The sequence below is a fragment of the Cygnus olor genome, chromosome 10 (assembly GCF_009769625.2).
Source record: "Cygnus olor isolate bCygOlo1 chromosome 10, bCygOlo1.pri.v2, whole genome shotgun sequence".
NCBI lineage: Eukaryota > Metazoa > Chordata > Aves > Anseriformes > Anatidae > Cygnus > Cygnus olor.
In genome coordinates, this window is record NC_049178.1 from 15220253 (window position 1) to 15238902 (window position 18650).

At 52.7% G+C, this 18650-nt stretch overlaps 1 protein-coding gene across 1 annotated transcript in view; it reads right to left on the reverse strand.

Moving 5' to 3' along the window:
• The window catches only part of PRICKLE2 (prickle planar cell polarity protein 2), a 97815-nt gene that overhangs the window by 33633 nt on the left and 45532 nt on the right, over positions 1–18650 (reverse strand).

Below are 18650 nucleotides of genomic sequence, written 5' to 3' on the forward strand. Positions count from 1 at the left end.
GCATTTACAGTAGCAACAATCCAATGTCTGAGGACAAGGTGCCCTTGGTGGCCTCTAAGTACAGCTCAGTTGACCCAGGATGCTTGGATCAAGCAGTTGGCTTAAGAGATCACCATAAGGCAGCAGCAAGAGAGCAGGTAGCACAGTAATGCCACGAAACTAAGGAAGGGAGAAATAATCCAGCAACCAAACTGCTCCTACAGCTGCAGCTCCTCCTGGTCTCAGTGCTGACAGCCAAGCATGCACAGGCTGCGCACCTCCAGAAAGGCTTGCAGCACATTATTTTATTTCCCTCCGACCTTCACGGTGCCAACAGCAGCAATTGCTAAGGCACTCAGGTTGGTGTTGAAACTTTTATGACAAACCCCATTTCCACTCCTGGAAAAAATTCTCCCCTCCTGGCTGATGCTGTCCATGCTCGGATTCAGACTGGAGACTAATTTTACTTTTAAGACTTGGTAAAAATCCTTTACCACTGCAAGATTTGTTCGTGCTTAATTAAGCAGAAAAAAGAACTATCCCCACTATTGCCAATTTCAGCGAAATATGAGCAAACCAGCCTAGGATGGTTTTCCACTTGGTCTGCCTTCATGGTGAGTTGAAGCAGCAGGTGGAGCATCTGCCTGTAGGTCCCCACTGCTGTCCCCGAATCCTGCTCCCCTGGGGCATGGCCCCAGGCAGCCTCCAGTTTTGCTGTCTGTCGTCTTCAGCCCCACGGGGTAGACAAGAACCATCAACACACAAAGCTGGGCACCTGAACGATGAGACCAAGGAGTTGGGGCAAAAGAGTGCACGGTTTCCCGGGGGAAAAAAATAAAACCACCACCACCAAATCCCCAGTCTGGGTTCTCTTTGTGCATTCCTAGACAGGCAAGAAAGCAGGACTGCATCCAAAACCATGGCCAGAGCTCTCAGCGGCACCACAGGACGGATTAAAACACACCAACCTTCCCGTGCTCAGGTGCCACCCTGTGGCTAAACCCAACCGGAGGAGCTGGGGTGCTTTGTGGGTGGGCTCGTGGAGCCCAGGGGCGCCCCGGCTCTCTCCGGTAACACCAGTCCCCTCCCGAGCTGGGCGAGAGCCCCGTGGTGCTGAGCACGCTCCTGATCCAGATCCAGACTGCTCCCCCGAGCTGCAGCCCCCAACGCTGACCACGACAGATCCAACGCGTAAAGATAAGATGCTTACATTAAGGAGTACTAATAACGTGGCAGACCTCAGACGAAGTCTATTTGGAGTTCTCAAGATATTTTGCAGAGGATGCAGCACTTTTATTTCCCATAACATAGGACAGACAGGGGCGGGCTCCCTGCTAGCCGGTGCGAGCTGCAGACCAAGCCCGGGAGAGAAGAGCACGATGCAGCGAGCCCCATCCCTGGCCAGGCAGGCCAGCAGGAGGGAAGGTGTCCAACAGGCTGCTCTGACACATCCTAAACGACGGAGGCAGCCTGCCAGCTCAGGCTCACATCTCAACATATCTGTGTTTTTTTTTTTTTTCCCCTTAAAGGTCCAGCTCTTAGAATACAGAAAGGAAAACAACCGCCTATTTTTCCCCAGTCACAGAGATGAAATGCAAGCGTTAGTTTCCAAGTCAGAGAGCACAATAGGCTCAGTGACAACCCCAAAGCTGGTAGGGAACCAATCCTTACGACAATCTCATGATTTTGGGAAGGGAGCCCCGGGAAGGGGGCTGGGGACACCTGGAGGGGTTTGGTGTCCCCTGGGGCAGGACAAGCCCAGCCCCAGAGCTCAGCTCTGCCTGGCAGGGACCGAGCCCTCGCTCCGGGCTTTGCTCAGCATCGCTCCCTGCCCAGCTGCCCAGCACTGCCCTACGCCATGGGTTATCTTGTCGGATTTTTAATTACATCGTTCAGCGGCTTTGCAGCCCAACGAGACACAGAGCTGTATCTCAACGGGTTTCTTTTTTCTTCTGCTTAACTGTAGGAAGAGAACTGCCTCCAACCTCAGGCTCTAGCAAGATGTAGGCTCTACCTCTAGATCCAGAACCAGCTCTCCACGAGCCAGGGAGCAGCCCGGCTCTGCTCAGCATGCAGATCCTCACAGTCCTGTCTGCCTAACACCGGCCTCTCCATGAGCAGGATTTATCCCCCCGTCTCTCTCCCTTCACCCACCAGTTCCAGCTCCTGCAGTGTCCCCCCCCTGCAGTGGTCCTTGGCCAGCAGCAAGGCTGGAGCAGGAGCGGCGACGTGCCCCGGGGCTGTCTGTGCTGGCTAAAGGGACTTCACCCGCTCCCATTCGCAGCACGACAAGCAGAAACCAGGGGAAGCAGCGAACCCCTTTCAATTTCAGCACGTCCTAGGCCGCGTGTCCTAAAGGAAAAAAACCTGACTGACAGGCAAAATGCTCAGACGCGGGATAAGCTACGCTCGAGACTGTAATTATTTCAATAGTTGAGGCTCAGACAGCGTCCCCTGAGAGCGGCAGTGCTGACCCAGTTGTGCAAGCGATCGCTGCCGGACTGCTCTGTGTGTGTGTGTGCCGGCTCACCCCGAGCCGGGCTGCCACCAGCGAGTGCACGAGGCTGGGTCGTTTTGTTCAGCTCCATCCGCCTGGTATGAAACAAGCAGCGGGAGAAGATTAAAACGCGAAGCAAAACGTAATCTGGTTAGCTGCAGACAGTTTTACTTGACAAATCTTTATCACGGGCTCAAGCCGGCACCCTTATAAACACAAGGAATTAATGCGAGACGTTCGAGTGCTCCCACAGCAGGTGAAAAAATAGCGGAATAAAAATAAGTCAGATAAGTTACGAGATAAGGGAGCTAAAACTGAAAGGATGACACTGCATCTGGTGCGAATAATTATTTTGGCATTATTCTGCCCAGCGCTAATCCTCAACAGCTCGAACAGATTCAATCACTGTTTAACCAAGGAATCACGACTACAAAACAAAGAGTAACTGGATTAAAACCTTTCCATGGTCACAGGTCACGTCTGTGTCACATCTGCTTAAAATGTTCCTCCAAGGAATAGAAAAAAAAAAAAAGATTTGACTTTAAAAGATTGCATTGAAATACACAGCCTCCAGGTTTCAGTTCTAGCTTGGTTTGTACTTAGACATTCTGGCATTGCAAAGAAGGACGCATTATTACTTTAAAACTGTTCTCAGGAATCCAAACCCAGCACAATAAACATCCGAACAGTAATGTCATCATCCACAATACCAGCCTGCACACAGCCTGCTCAGAAAATGTCCAGAGAACCCAGGCTTCCTGAGGCTGCGCTTGCCAAAGCAATAAAATTAGCACTGAGAGATGAGGGTTTGTTAATACTTATTTAAAGCCAGCTGAGCCTTTCTGATTATTTTTAAAATGAAAAATCTGTTCGAGTGGCATCACCGCTGCTGACTTCCTGCAGCTGCAGCGACGCAATTTAACCATTAACCTTTTACATCCACAAACAACGAGAACAGCAAGGGCTGAAAAAAAAAACCCACGGCCCCTCTAAAGGTCGCCACTAACTAACGGTGCGTGGAGCAAAGTTATCAGGCAGCTACGTGCACGCACAGAACACCGCTCATCCCTCCTCCCTTCTGCTTTCCATTCCTCCCAAAAATGCACGACGACTCCGAAGCTGTTGCAAAAAGGCGGCCTCTTACCTGTCCCCGCCGCTGACGGTGGCTGCGCTAGTTGTGACAGCTCGCTTTGGGCTGGCGAGCTGCTCCCCGGCACGCCGCGAGCACCGCAGTGCAATAAAGCATCCTGGATGCTCGCAGAACAGCGCAACAGCCCGGCCGGGGCGATGGTGAGGAAGGCAGCGGGGCTCTGGCCGCTCAGAGCAGGCTCGTGCTCGACGTGGTGTAGCAGCGGGGAGAATCACCCCTGGAAAACCGCGCCGCCCCTGCCCCGCGCATCAAGCTTTTGCTTCCATCGCCTCGCTCGAATCGCAGCTCCGGGGGGGTGCCCCCCTCTCTGCTCCCAGCCAGCTGAATCCAGCAGCCCCCCGAGCTGCCTTCCCCTCAGTGACCCTTGGCGGTGGCAGTGGGGTGTCCGACTTGCTCTGCGAGCGCCGGGCACTAAGGAGCAGAGATGCAGCCCACGGAGAAGAATTGCGGGAGCGGCGCGGGGCTCTGCTGTTGCATTGCTCTCCTCTGCTGCATGCTAATGAGCAATGATGTCAGCCAGCCAAAGGCACCGCATCCGGACCGCGCGCCGCCACGGCCCGGCCACCCTCGCATTGATTTACATGGAAATCAGCCCGCTCCTATAAATCAATAAGCCCTGCGGGCTGCTTTGGGAAAGGGAGAGCAAATCCTTCCCTCTGGCTCGCATGTGCGCCTTTCAAAGAGTTGGCTCCGCACCAGCCGCCCAAATTGAATGGTGTGAAGACACTCATTATCCTTCCCCAACCACCGTCTCATTTGATGCCAACCCAATCGCAACTTGCTGTCAAACTTAAGGCACGGCTTCGTAGGTAAGCGGGCTATTAAAGCAACGATCTGCTGGCTCTGAGCAACGGATCATTTTTCTCCTGGCTTTCAGTGCCCTCTTAATTATTTTCTGCAGTCACTCGCTACGATTCCCCACTGGTTTTTCAGACGCAGCCTGTTTGCGCACCGGCAGGGCTAAATATTCTGGGAAACGCGAGTTATTAGCATGGCATTTCGGTTGCCGCATATTTTAATGCATTTTCTCTGCTACGGCCCCCAGAGGTGCCCCGTTCACACCTTTTCTGAGCGCCTCGGGCAGGCGCTGCAGCCCCCGGGGAGCAGCTGCCCCAGTGGGGATGCTGAAGCCTCCTGCCCCGCTCCTCCGCCCCGCGGGGGAAAAGCAAGGGCACGGAGGGATGGAGCTCCGCTGCTGGGAGCTCTCAGCTCGTTGCTTGGGAATAAGGTCGCAAACGAAGCTGTGGTGTTCGCAGAGTGAAATTTCAAAACCTCATTTCCGTGTTTTGGGATGATAAAAGAGGCAGATAAAACGTTCCCAACGTGCACTGTTTCCACGGCGTGCTCCTGGCTTCCAGGGCCTAGCTCCAGCTTTGCGAGCCCTTGCTTTTGGCAGTGCTAACCGTGTTTACAGAACACAGACGGGTGCAGAAACTACAGCTGCGAGTCTTCCTCCAGCCTAAAAATGCCTTAAATTATCATTATTAAGGCTCGTAAATTAGGTTTCACTACAGAGCATTATGCTCAAAGTACGCAGGGCGAGCCCTTCGGCTGGGACGCCCCAGCCCAGCGCCGCCCAACGCACCCGGCCCAGCACAAGGCGCAGGACAGACAGACAGACAGACAGGGGACGTGCAGAGCCCTCACCCGGCTCAGGCATCACGTTAGATGAAAGGCAATAGTCATGGCTATTAATGAAATACTTGAACACTTTCTTACTCCCCTCTCTTTTTGAATTAGAAGCAGCAAGTGCAGGAGTTGATCCCTGAATCTGTTCCTGTGCCCAGCCGGGTCAAAGCTTCCCCTGGTGGCAGCAGCACCACCACCACCTCTGCTGAGCGATGCCGAGGAAGATCCCCTCCAACCACACTTGCAGGAAAAAAAGCCCCCCCCTGCCCTCCAGCCTCCTAAGCTGCCACATTTTGTCCCCTCCAGCTTTCGCCGGCATTGCAGGCAGGCTGTCAGCTCGCCTCTGTCTGGTGAGCATGCCAAGGCCCCAGGATGACGTATTTTCCTCTTAACTTCAGAACATGTTAATTAAAATACAAAGGAAGTGAGACAAAACTGAACGGGGCAAAAGCAAATAAAGAAGCCTGCTTGTAAAATGATAATGTAGAGCAGAAACTCTGCAGAGCAGAAATTACCCGTGTTTACTGTAACCTTCCCTGGAAGTATGTTGTTAAAAGCACACAGCAGTAACAGGGGCTGCGGCTAGCACAAAGAACACGCACCACTCAATATGACAGGTCCTGTAGGTGCTAATTTTCACTGAATACATGAGTAAAACGCCTGCCTTTATCTGCATTAACTTCCAAGGAGCGAAGGCCCCGAGCTATAAACACTCGGGAGCAAGGCGTCAATTAGTGCGCGAGCACTAATAAAAAAATAAAAAATAAAAATAAAAATAGTGCTCGAGCAGGAGCCCCGCCGGCAGGGTGCGAGCTCCCGAGCCCACCTCTCCTACACGTGCTCGGCGTCACTCGCCCTGCAGCAGCTTGGAACCCCCAGAATCAGCCTGGCACAGCCCCGAGGGCAGGGAGATGGACGTGCGAGCCCCGGGCACCCAACCGGGCATCCTACAGCAGAGCTGAGTCCTGCAGCACGTTTCGCTTGGCTGTCTTGGCCAACTGGGTCATCCCAAAGGAAGGGATCGCACCAGAAACTGCAAACTTTTAAGCGTAAGCTGATGCACGAAGACGAAACGTGGGTGAGAATCATGAGCTGATGTAAAGGATCAGCCAAGCCACTGCTTAGAGCATCTCAGCTGCACGGCTACGAGCGAGAGCGGGTGGTGTCTCCAAACAGCAAGTCTAATCAGTTCCTGGCAGACTTCCTGCTCTGATGCTCACAGGCCTAAATATCCCCCAAATCCAATGGACGGGCTATTCTGAGACAAGAAATCAGATTACAAGATGCCACTTGTGGACACACAACTGTCTTCGGAAAGTGGAAATGAGCCTTCCTGCTCTGAGAGCTGCCAGCGCGTTGGCAATTGCTCCGTATTACTGCTACCTACTCAGCGCCTGTGAAAAGGTCATGCGTTGGAATAACTCCAGGAGGCACGCGGTATTTCTTGATGGATCCTGCACATTACGCAGGTGAAATGGGCGTTTCGTTAAGCAGCAAGGTGAGGACTGAGCCGGCAGAGCATATTTCTGAAGGTCACATGAAGGACTTGCATCATTACAGGGATGGATGCTGACAACTACCCGCAGGGAAGCGAATACTCCGAACGACCCGAGGTAAAACCTGAGCTACTGAAATAGAAAAGCAATTGCATCAGAGCAGGAAGCCATGCTCAGGTTCACAAGTGTGTGATGGCCAGCTCTGCTCGTAACCACAGCCACTTCGTTCTGCCCTTTGCTCCAGGTTTTAAAGGCAAAGACCCAAGCTTTAAACTTCCTGACATTTGCACAAACTCATCCCTACAGCTGGTATGAAAAGTCGCTGTAAAAGAGCCCACATCTTTCAAGTGCTGTCTTCTTTATCACCTTGGCGTATCGATCAGCCGCCAGGCTCCACGTGATGCTGTCTGTGATCACAGCGAGCTACAAGGCACGGCCACGTGCAGCCACAGCAGCCTGGCACCCTCAAGGTCACCGGCTGCTAAACCTGACAGATGTCAGGTCAAGTTGCCTTTCTGAATTATTTAGTGAACATCCTCTGCTTGTCAGGGACGTGCTACCTCGGGATGCTGTGCAGGCTCCAGCTTCTGCCATCCCAGAAAGCTGCCCGTGGTGCAAAGGCTGTCCCCTGCTCTCCTGGGCTGCTCAGGGACGGTGACACAGCAGGTCAGCAGCTCCCCTTCGCCAAGCCTGGCTTTGTGCACAGCAACAGCTTACTTTCCCACCTCTCTTTCTACCCACAGAAATGCAGAACTGGATATGTGCAGTGTTTTGTTGTTTTTCTTTTTCCCCCCTCCGTTCCCATACTCGCCCTGTAATTTGCACAGCAATCTCCGCTCTCCCAGCCAGCGCCGGCTCCGACGCCAGGACGGGCTGTGCTCCGCGCAGTCCCAGCGCGCTGCCTGGGGCTGGGGACATCTGGGGCACGAGCAGGGACACCAGCAGGACCTCCTGCCCGAGGCCACGGGGCAGCAGTGAACAGCAGAGCAAGCAGCTCTGCAAACACCGGGGGGGAACTCCAAGGTGCAAAGCAGCAAAGCCTCCTGCGGCACTGCTCCCAGGGGAGCCAGTCCTGTTCCACCCAGCCAGACGCTGGCTCTTGAGGAGATGCAGAGCATGCGGGGCTGTGCCCAAGGTGCATGGAAAGCTTTTTGGAGAACCCAAGCCATGAAATGCAGGTCAGACCTTTAAATTAGATTCAGCTTTTTCCTTTTCCTTTTTCCTTTTTTTTTTTTTTTTAAGTGAGGCAGCAGGCCCCCCCATACCTCTCAGCGCCAGAACTGGGGATGCCTTATCTCCAAAGAATTCTGAGCTAAAACGGGGTAGAGGGAGAGGCAAAGGAACTAGCATCCGATGCAGACTGTTAATCCCCAAACCCCAGCCTGCTCGGCTCTTCCCCAGGACTGCCGTTCGTACCTTCACGTGGCTGCTGCCATGCGCGAGACAGACACGTTCCTCCTGCTGTTCCTGCTGCTGCGCTTCACTTATTTTTGGCAGACGCACGGGTGAGGATCCGTGCTGTCAGTCTGCAAGGAGGAATTTAGTTTTTAAAACCGTATCGAGCCCAGCAGCAGACGACACAGAAGGAGAGGTACAGCCTGTAAATACCGCAGACGATTTCAGACAGCTATCGGTGCTCCCTGCTAATTCAGCCAGCGAGACAGACCCGATCCTCACTGCCGCTACCCTTCACATGCAGCCCACGTGCCCTGGCGCCCCTGGAGCACACAAACCTGCGATTTCAGGTGGCTGGTGACGAGGTGGGAGGACCTGGCACCATGCACACGCAGCCCAGCGAGCACACGGCCTGGGTGCACGCACACCGACAGCGCGCCCCGGTGCCAGAGCTGCAGGCTGGATTTCCATCCATCGCCGTATTCCACCGCCCCCCCCCTCCCCTTTTTTTTTTAATCACCTTAATGCAAGAAGCTTTACACAGCTTAGCAACAATAAGGCTTTTCATAGCCTCCGGCTTGAACTCTGTACTACTACGTTTTTTACTTTTGTACGTTAAAATCAGATTTGTAACAGAATGTGAACAACAATCTGCATGCTCATGTTTTGTTTCTTCCCCCTTTGCTAGCCTGACAGCATTCTCATCTGAAGGCTTTTTAATAGTGTCCCTTAATAATGTCTACAAAAGCCTCATTAGAGCACTGCGTCGAAACTTAGGCTAAAAAATAGAGCTTTGAGTTTATTTAATTAAATATTTTTCTTGGGGCCTTTCCACGAACAATAAAGCACTCAGTGAAAATATGCTACGAAGGAAATCCATAAATCTTCAGCTTATCTTGCGGTGCATTTTCTAAAGATCTAAACCTTTGATCAGTTACACGAATTAATTTTCCATTTACAAAAAATAGAAGCTGCACGTACAGGATAACCGCGCGCTACCACGTACGTCAGCAGCAGCTCGGGGCTCCCTCGCTGCAGCCCTTCTCACCACTACCTGACACTGTCAGGGTCGCTGTCACTGCAGATGATTTTTTATTTATTTATTTTTGCTTCAGACCTGTCTGATGGGGTGTTTTGGGTCACTGGTTGTGCCCTGAGGGTTTCATGTCTTTGCTCACAGCGCTCCCCTCAGCGCCATGCACGAGAAGGCTCTGCCTCCGCCCACTCCCCCCAAAACCCCAGGAAAGCAGTGTTTTCCTTTCCCAGCACGTTCAGCTGTCTCCACGCTCAGCAGCAAGTCTCGAGCCAGCCCAGGGCTCTGCCCAAGCAACACGAGCAGGGTTTGTACCCACCGAACCCCAACCGCGCCAGCCTTCCCTGGCTGGCGGCTGGATTTCGGCACTGCCCCTTGCCCGGGCTGGTCACGGCCCCGGGCAGCACGTGTTGGCCAAGCTGCCCAGAAACACCCAGTGGTTTAAGATCGCTGTGTTTCTGCTCTGACATGGCCAGCTAGGAGTGCTTGCTCTCGGCCAGCTAGGAGGAAAGACCTGCTTGGTCCCCAGCTGCATTAAATGCAGCGAGGTAACGCCAGCACGTTTTAGATTCATCTCCTGCTCCTGTAACATATCACACACCTAGGAGGAGAACGTGTGTATGTCACCAACATAAATGGGCTTTCATGATGCTGCGAGTCTTTTACATTTCCAAGTGCATCTGCAAACGCAGGGAGATCGGCTGTGGTCAGGAATGCGGTGGGGTCCCCACGTCGGGTAACGCACAGCCTCCTTAATGCTCAATGGGAAGAGAGGTGCCAAAATGGGCTTTGATTTCCTACCCTGACATCAAATTAAAAAATAAAATAAAATAAAATAGTGGCGACTCAACTCAATTTCACTGTCCCCAGCCCATTCAGGACCATAACCCCCATGCACCCTGCCTGAAGTGCACAGGGCAGGTCAATACCTTTTGGGATACTGCAAGGCTTACAGCCTGCCTGTCCTGGTACGAAGGCTGGATGTCCCTGAGACAGGCTGGCACTGGATACAAATGACAATAGTTGTTTGCTATCCTTCCCTTTGTTTTAATTAGGAACAACAATTTGTTATCGTGGCTTGACATTTGCTCACACTCAGGAATAAATTGTTTCCTCGAATGATATGCTGAGATTACAATGGGTTTTGCGTGTTTGTATTGGTTTTAGTAGCTCATAACAAACCATGAAATTCATTAGTCTTGCCACAAGCACCCATGAGATATGCCAACCAGGGTGTGATTTATACAGAGCTTGACTCTGAAATTAACAGGTTTTAGTGTTGCTTGCAAGAACTCAAGGATTCAAAGTTTTATACAGCTGAGTTACAAAAAAGTCTCGGGCTCAAGCTATTCCATTGTTTTATCTGCCTAAGGAGCCTGAGCATTAAAGTCAGGGTAAAAACAATTCACTAAATATTAATTAGTTTAAGTGGATAATTTGAACAGTCTTTTTAGCTATAAGCCTTCTGGCCTGCAAGTTACTTCATTATCCTCTTTAACTGCTTAGATGCTACATACAGGAAGATACTTAACAGCAAAACTTCTCTGCTCCAAGATAATTCGGCAACAACACCGAAAGAAATCGCTGGAAAACAGCCCGTGCCTCAGCATCCTTAGCAGAAAAGGCCTGTCAGTCATCTTCCAGCCCCGTTTCTCAGCGCCACGTCAAGCCTCGTACATCAAGCACAATATACAAATCGCCAGCCCCATCAAGACCATTAGAGCTGCTCAGCCCGTCACGGAAAGGTCAGGCTGGCGCTGCCGGCGCGGGATCAATCACAGCCCTCATCAAAGGCGGCCACGGCCGAGCCCGCGAGAGCGCGCAGCTGGAAACCCCAATCCCTCCCCTTTATAAGCTGTCATCTTCTAAACCGTTCTCCCTTATCGTAAAACATGGCCAAGCGTTTATCTTATCGCAATCTACAGGGAAACGCAGCTAAACCAGCTGCCGAACAAGCGGGGGAGAGCAGGACTCCAAGGGAGGGATTAAGACCGTATCAGGCCTGGGTCGAGCAGGGACGTGGCCCTAACCCCAGCGCAGCTCCCGGGGAGGCTGTGGGGTCCCAGCTCTCCTTGCTGCCCCTTGAGATGGGCACAAGCAGCGCACAGCCCTCGCTCCAACCACCCTTGTGCTGCTAAGCCTGGTCTTCCAGGTGGTGCGTCCCATGCAGGAGGTGCCCTTGGAGCATCCCTCCACGCCTTGTCCCCACTCGCCCTATATACCAGGCTAGAAAAAGGTCAAAGCCACCTTGCGAGGAGGTGCCGGGTGAGGCCACGATGGCAACAACGAGGCACAGGGTGCAGTTGTCCCCAGCCGGGGGACTGCACGAGTGCCCCACACCCGTGGAGGAGCACGGGGAAGACACAAACATCACCGCGCCGGGGTCCCCAGATGGGAGCCTTGGGTGCAGAGCTTGAGGGCACCACCAGCACCGGCTCACCAGGACAGTAAAACTCCATCTCTCACATTTAACGTGGAGACAACAGCAATACTGACTGCTATTGCTCCCACCAGCCAGCACAGACTGAAAACCACAGGCCATTTCTTCCCTTCCTTTTTTTTTTTTTTTCCCCTACCAAACCCTGCTGCACGCAGCATTATCTTCAAAGGGTAACGCAAACATGTTTGCTAAACATTAGCAGACTAAATACATCAGCCCTTTAGAACCAATTATTGCTGTTAGAGATTTAGTGAGTCTCATTGTTTCGTGGCTCAGAAAGCATTTTCCAGGCTGCTTTGGAGCAGGCCGATCTTCAAAGCGAATAACCCCCCGACTCGTCCCCCAAATAGAAACCAGGTGGGCATCCAGAGGAGCCGTGATTTCTTTTTTGTTGAGATTTAACTTGCATCGTCTCCTCGCAACAAAAGAACAGCTGCAATTTGGGGGGTCAGGGCGCTCGAGTCCGAAACCGGGGATCAAAACCCTTTGCTCCACTGTCACACAGGAGGCAGAGCCAGCCACGCTGCCATGGCACAGGACCTGTGCCACATCTCACCCTTCTGTGCCCTTATTTCAGGGCAGATCAGCAAATCCCCAACGTTCCTCCTACGTGCCGAACAGGATTATTCCCCCGCAGCAGCACGGGGAAGCAGAGGGGGAGGGCAGCCGGGCTCCCCGCGGAACAAAACACTTCAACTGTACCTCCAAAAGACAGTCCCCCTCTCAAAGATGAGCAACCACGGATGGCCAAGCAGACAGATGGGGGAAGGAGAAGGGAAGCTCACGATACCGGTGAGACTGTTGTAATTAGCGTAATAAGCAGCAATCACAGCTCAACAGCTGCCTTCCCCTTGCTGAGCGTCTGCTCCACGCACCAGCACAAACCCACGGCCAAGGAGGATTTTGACACTCCCTGTACTCCGAACATCGCCGCTTTGAGGAAGTTTTGACTTGACTGGAGTTTTCTTTCCAGGTGAAACGCCGAGGGAAGCAGCCTTCCTGCTCTCCCAGCCCCTGCCCACCTGAGCAAGCGGCACCCCGTGTTACAGAAGGGTCATGAAACCAGGCTCGGTTTTGGTGTTGACTGACTTCGCATGGGGCTTACAACAAGACCTCATCGCCCCTAAGCTGAGACCAACCTTCTGAAGTCCAAAGAGCCCCAGAGAGGAACCATGATACAGAAAACGGCAAAACATGGCAAATCATTTACTGTAGTTATGCCACCAGCCTTGCCTCCAACCAGTTTTAGGGGCTTGCTGGATCGCAATCGCAGCGAGCACTGGCACGGCAAAGATGCTTGTGTGACAGCTACGGGTCCCAAAGGGCAAAATATGTCGTGGCTTAGACGCAGGCTTCCTCTGAGTCCCTGGGCACATTGTGAACACATTCCCAGGGAGAACTGCTCCTTCTTGCTGCCTTCTGCCAGCCCTTTGTCTACAGGGATGGTCAACGGGAGCTGTCAGATGCTCGGGCCCTAACGGATGTTTTGGCAGGAGTTAAGCACGGAGCTCTCACTGATTTTTAGTGGGTGTTAGGCACTGGTTAAGTGTCTAATGTGAAGGTGTTCGGAGGTGTGAGCTCTAAACTCTTTATGCGAGGGTCTGTCTCCCACACTGTGGGTCCTACAGTGCTTCAGAAAATGAGCGCGCTGAGAAAACAAATAATGACAAGCTCGGAAAGCAGAAAATGTTTACACCAAGGAAATTTAACCCCTCCTTTAAACAAGCTCCAGACCAGGCTGGGCAGGAGAGCCGAGGACTAATTGCAAACAGGCGGCGAACTGCTGGAACCAGCATGTCAACAAACAGCGCCGAAGGGTTAAAAAACATGCAACGCGAAGCCAGAACAAAGATTTCTTTAATTTCCCCGTGCAAAGAAACAGGTTTGTATTTTCCCTGACAAGCGGCACGTCAAAGCAACAAAAGAAGAGCAAAAGAGCCATTTGTTGTGACTTTGATCAGCCCCAGCTCCCCAAAAGCTTAACGAAGGCTAACACGAGCAGCAAGGTGAGCCCAGAGATAATCAACGCCGGCTTACGCAGCGTGCGCCAACGCCTCGGCTTATGCAGGGTGACAAAACACGACACGGCAGCAGCGGTGAGCGACGCCGTGTCATTTTCCTGGCGGCTGCGGGGAGCGGCACGGCGTGGTCCTCGTGCGCGGGGCGGGACGAGCCGTGCTGTCGGGAGGCAAAGAGCCCCGGCACGCTCGAGCCTTTCGGTTGCAGCTCTGCTGCAAGGCACCAGTGGAAATTAACGGGGCTTTCAAGTGCATAAATGGATGGCGGAGTCATCCACAGTGGGTCTGTTAGGTAATTAGTTGAGATTGGCATTTATTTTATGCAAGGGGCATTCAGGTAAAGCAGACATTTTTCTTATATTCGTACATGTGCCATTTACGCTTGGCAAATAGTCCACCAAACCCATCTCCTGATGCTCTGAGGCTCACACCAAGACACACTCTTTCCTCCCATGCAGACAGCTACAGCTTCGCCCACGGGTGCAGCCTGGGCTGGGCACATCTCCTCCTGGGGCAGGTGGCCCACAAAGCAGGGAGGAACCCCCCATCTGGCAGACCTTTGCAACCTGTACAATCCAGAACAAGGTATCCCAAGACCTGACACAAGAGCTTATTTCAGAGGAACGTTTAACCTGCCAGGCTGCTGGCGCTTCAGCCCTTGCATCGCTGTGGGAAGTCAACGTCCTGTGCCCTGATCCCCTACCCGAGGACGCAACAGCCAGCAAACAAATGCAGCTCGCACACTCAAGTGGCTTCACTTGCAAAACCTAAGTGACGCTTCGGATTTATAGCGCCGGAGTAATTTGATGCCTCCTAGCCTGTTAATGAAGCAAGCCTTAATACCATTTTATCATCAGATTTAATCTTCCTGGCACCATTTCACGCCCACGGATAGCGCACTCCCTGTCTTGGTACCTTGGCGGCTGTCGGACACAGCCCCCGAGCAGCAGCTGACTCCCAGCCCCACTGAGAACTCAATCTCGGCTAATCCCGTCCCTTTAAAGCAACTCAGAGTTGAGCAATCTAAAAAGGAGACAAATGAAGTCACTTAGGCTTATCTCTCTAATTGCCTGCCTGTGAATTGGGAGGGCTGGCGTCAGCCACCTGCATTCACACGCAGCGTGGAGATGAATTAATGCCGGGCAGAGAAATCAGGCCTAAAATATTTACCGTGAGCATTTTCAAACCTGTGATTGGAAGTACTGAAACGGTAGCGCTGCTGCAACGCCAGATCCAGCCCTGGCCGCGAGGAATGCGGCCTTGCCTTCCCTCTGCTCTTGCACTGTGACAGGGCCTCGGCCACTCTCGACAGCTTTCCTACACTGCTCAGCACCAGAGAGATGAACATGTTAATGAATACGCCCCGTGAATATTTAATGCACATTTTCCTGCAGGTCCTGCTGTGATAAATGGCCACCTCACTACGAATGCCCACCTTCCCTTCATTTGTATCTTGGCGCAGAACGCCTACAGTTGGAACTACGTACGGGCAGCTGAACCGCTGGAAACATCAGCGGATAAACCAACACCAAGAGGGCAGAGCCCAAAGACAAACTTCAGGGGAACGTGAAGAGAAATCCAACCTGTTCAGAGCAAGCATTTCATCTCTGCCACCTCCCAAGATGCACAGAGAGAGGCCAAGGGAACAAGCCAGCACCACGCTTTCTTTTTAGCGCAGTTATTTGTCCAGTTTTATCATCCCTTGGCTTTTTCAATTGCACGTGAGGTCCCAGCCCCAACGGGGGCGTGCTGCCCATGCCGCACGGACACAGCCATACGTGGGTACCGTGCCCACGGCTGGCTCTGCTCCGACACCTCCACCCAAAACCAGAGCTGGGCTGCTCTTCCCACATCTGAAACCTGGGAGCGTGTCCACGACCGGTCCCAGGTTACACAAGCAAACCAGGAGGGACGTGGGGAGGGACTGGGGATTGCCCCACGCTCTCCTGGAGGCATCACCATCACTTTGAGGCATCACAACACTTGCCACGCTCAGCTGGGGCACCCAAGATACAGCCGACCACGAGGACACACCACCACGCTTGCACTTGCGGTCGCAGCCATAACCATTTAGGAGTCCTGATGTAAAAATACCCCAGGGCCACGCCAAAGGTTTGTTAGGGGAGGGGAGTCACCTGGCCCGAATTCACACCACGAGGCTACAAATACAGAAGACCCAAGGGAATAAAGCTGGGGTATGTTTGAACTGTCGGTAATTCTTCCCAAATATATAGTTTTGTTGGCACGGATGCTAAAAATTACCCAGAGGGCAAGCATTTAGCTCTGTTTTAGCTGGAGAGTCCCAGCTGATGTCTCTCCAACGTACACATGGAAGCAGTCTCGTTACTCAATCCACGTTTGGGCGAGTTCTGCATCAGGGGAGGCGTGAAGATAAGGCTAACGAGGGGAGCGTCGTTAACACACAGCACAAAGGCAAGAACAAATAGGCTCGTCTGAAGCAGGGGCTGCTGCTGCATGGGTCACGAGGAGCCTCCGAAGTGCCAGAGCTGAATCTCTCTACCCTGAGAGGGCAGCAAGTGGCGGTGGGGGGGCAACACCGGTGAAGAACTGGCACCAGCTGGTGGGGCTGCACTCGCAGTGCTGCGCAGGGATGCTGGGTGGTCAGGGCAGCGCTGGGAACATAAAGGAGATAAAAGATGCTTTCTGGCCTCCCGACCCAGCAGGGAGGCAGAAGTGGAGGCTTCAGCCTCCCGTCTCCTGAGCGTCCTGCTTTAGGCTCACCAGGATGCTCGCCCTTGTGTCGCGGGGTGCGAGCTTTCCCAGAGGAACACTCATCCCTCCCGCTCGCAGAGCACACCCCAAATCTCCACCGTCCTGCAAAGTGAGGAGCCTGTGACAACCCCACTGTTTCGAGTACTTGAAATATCTGAGCAGGTTCTGAGCATGAGCCCATGCGTTCAAGAAGACCACTTCTACACATTGCTTTGTCTACATCACCCCGTCATCAGGAACAAATGCGTATCTACACCCGGGTTTTAAATTCCCTGCTGCTGGGGGAGCAATTCCCCGAGAAGCACCGATGCCCACCTCCCAGTGTCACACCACCGAAGGCTGGCATCACTTCCACAGCCAGCCTGAAACAGCCGTGTGGGTTTCTAGGTCGCCAGCCCCCATCTGTGCCTTCGCTCTATTGGGAACCCCATCGGAGGACCCCAGCACAAGGGGTTTCGCAGGGGGGAGCCCAGCAAACTGCCCCCCAACCTAGGAGAGCCTTGCTTGGGCTCGCTTGTGCACCCAAGTGAGCTGGCAGCTGCCTTTTGGAGAGGAAAAAGACCTTTTGAAAGGGGAAAAAGAGAGAAGTGTTGTGGTTTTTTTCCCCTTCTTCTTTCTCTGGGTGCACAAACAGACTCATTTAAGGTGTAAGTAGATCAAGTAGCTAATTAAGAAAATAACCGATAACTTAATCAAGATCATTAGAGGAATCAGCATGTTGCTGCCACTATTTAAATGGTGCCAGAGCAAAAATATGCCGGCACAACCAGAGCTTTAAAAAAAAAAAAAATCAAACCCTGGGGAGGCCGGCTCTGCCAAGAGCTGAGCACGGGGAGACTTCCACGTAACACTGCTCGCTTGTGTTACACCGAAAGCTGCGCACCATCTGAGCCTGCTTCAGGAAAAAGCTCAAATCTCCTGGTAATTTCCTGCAGACAGGACATTTAATCATCCCCCGGCCTCCACCGCAAAAATGGCGAGTCAATGATTCACACTTGCAGAGGAATTCACCCCAAGAACAAGCGCAGTCTTCTGCTGCGGGACGCAGCCCCGGCCTCTCCCCGGTGGGGGGGGAAGTGACTTTTTAACAGAAATACAGCTCGACACGTCGGGCCCTGGGCATTCCTCTCCTTCGGCATCTTGTGCTGACTCTACTGCTCGGCGGGCTCCTGGCAGGACGGACTCCGCACCTCCACGGGGACGTGGCGATGCACCGACTCCCCGGACATGCTGCACCCATCCTTTTTGCATTCATTCCCACCGAGAATTTCTTTCCACGATGACACACAAAACTAGAAACATCCATTTTTCGACACCCAAACTCGCCCAATTCCTTCTCCCGACCAGCGCCACGCTCCTGTGTTCTGCCGCCCAATTATTTTAAGGCTCACTCCCCCCACGGTGGGTGTTTGCTCTGCGCTTGCTCAGCACCCTGCCTCTCCCTCTAATTACTCCACCAGTTGCACGGATAAAAACATTCGCTTCGAGAGAGAAGCACACAAATAATTTGCATGGCCTAAACAAACAGAGGATGTTGGTAAACAGCCCCGCAGGGGCAAGCAGCCCGGGTCCAAATTCCTGCTCCTCCTTTGCATGAATCCTTTTTTTTTTTCCCCAACCCAACACGTTGTTTGTCACTAACTGGCGGGGCTGTAAAACACAGCTTCCTCTCCGCTTAATTCCCGTAGTATTTGAAAGCAATTGAATCCAGCAAGTTTGATTAAGGGCTTAGAAGTCTTTGTTTCACTTAAAAGAAACCTTTGTTTTGCCTCAAAGAAATTGGACGTTTTCTCTGGAATTTACAATAACACAGGGGAAAAAAAAGAAACATCCAAGAGGTAAAAACAACCCTTTCCCCTCTATTAAACACAGCTGCCAAAGATTCAGGATTTGCGTTTTGTCATGCCACACAAACCCCTGCAGCAGCTGAGAAGACACACACCACATTTGGAGACCGAGGGCTAAAGATAAGCCTCAGACTCCCACAGGGTTTCGCACTTTGGATTTTTTAAACGGGGTTAAAAAAAATAATAATAAAAATAAAAGCAGGAGCAGCTCAGAAGGAGCGCTGCAAAGCCCCGACTGTGTCACCTAAAAGCTTTACGGTGTCCGTGGGTTCAAATGTGAGTACTGGGGTATTCCTGGTCCCTGCTCTGCCCCGGCACATCGAGGCCGTGCCCGGCAGTGAGCATTAAAAGCCGTGGGTAACGCAGCGCCGCTACCCCGGCAGCAGCGCTCGCGAAGGCAGGCAGAAACCCGAGCTGCAAAGAAAAAATCATT